This window comes from Penaeus monodon, chromosome 21 (genome assembly GCF_015228065.2).
Source record: "Penaeus monodon isolate SGIC_2016 chromosome 21, NSTDA_Pmon_1, whole genome shotgun sequence".
NCBI classification, from domain to species: Eukaryota; Metazoa; Arthropoda; class Malacostraca; order Decapoda; family Penaeidae; genus Penaeus; species Penaeus monodon.
The window spans coordinates 2,083,262-2,083,461 of NC_051406.1; positions in this window are offsets into that span (position 1 = coordinate 2,083,262).

The following is a 200-nucleotide window of genomic DNA, read 5'->3' on the forward strand; positions in this document are numbered from 1 at the left end:
TAACACGCAGTTAAGACAAATGTATTTCTCCTAACACACTTGTACGACACGTTAGTAATTTTTGCTCAGTTTTAATGGACTTGCACTAATGTAAAAAAAAATAATAATAATGTTCACTGCAAATCAATGACACACTTTTATATCCAGCTAAAGCAAACTGAAAACGAAACAAATTTATATACAGTGCTGATTGATTTACT